Genomic DNA, 209 nt, shown 5'->3' on the forward strand with positions numbered 1-209 from the left:
GGGGCCTGCCCGCCCGCCGGACCCAGGCCGCTGGGCAGCGCCGCGGCTCCGCCTTGCTTAGGCAAGGCCGTCCCCGGCCGACACATCTCGGTCGAAAGGGGAGAAAATGGTCAAACACAAAAACAAAAATCCCGGTGGGTTGGGCGGGGGGGCTCGGCGGAGGGCAGGGGCGGGGGGTAGGGCCCCACCTCCCGCGCTGTGGGGAGAGG

The sequence above is a fragment of the Aptenodytes forsteri genome, unplaced genomic scaffold, assembly GCF_000699145.1.
Source record: "Aptenodytes forsteri isolate BGI_AS27 unplaced genomic scaffold, ASM69914v1 Scaffold171, whole genome shotgun sequence".
NCBI lineage: Eukaryota > Metazoa > Chordata > Aves > Sphenisciformes > Spheniscidae > Aptenodytes > Aptenodytes forsteri.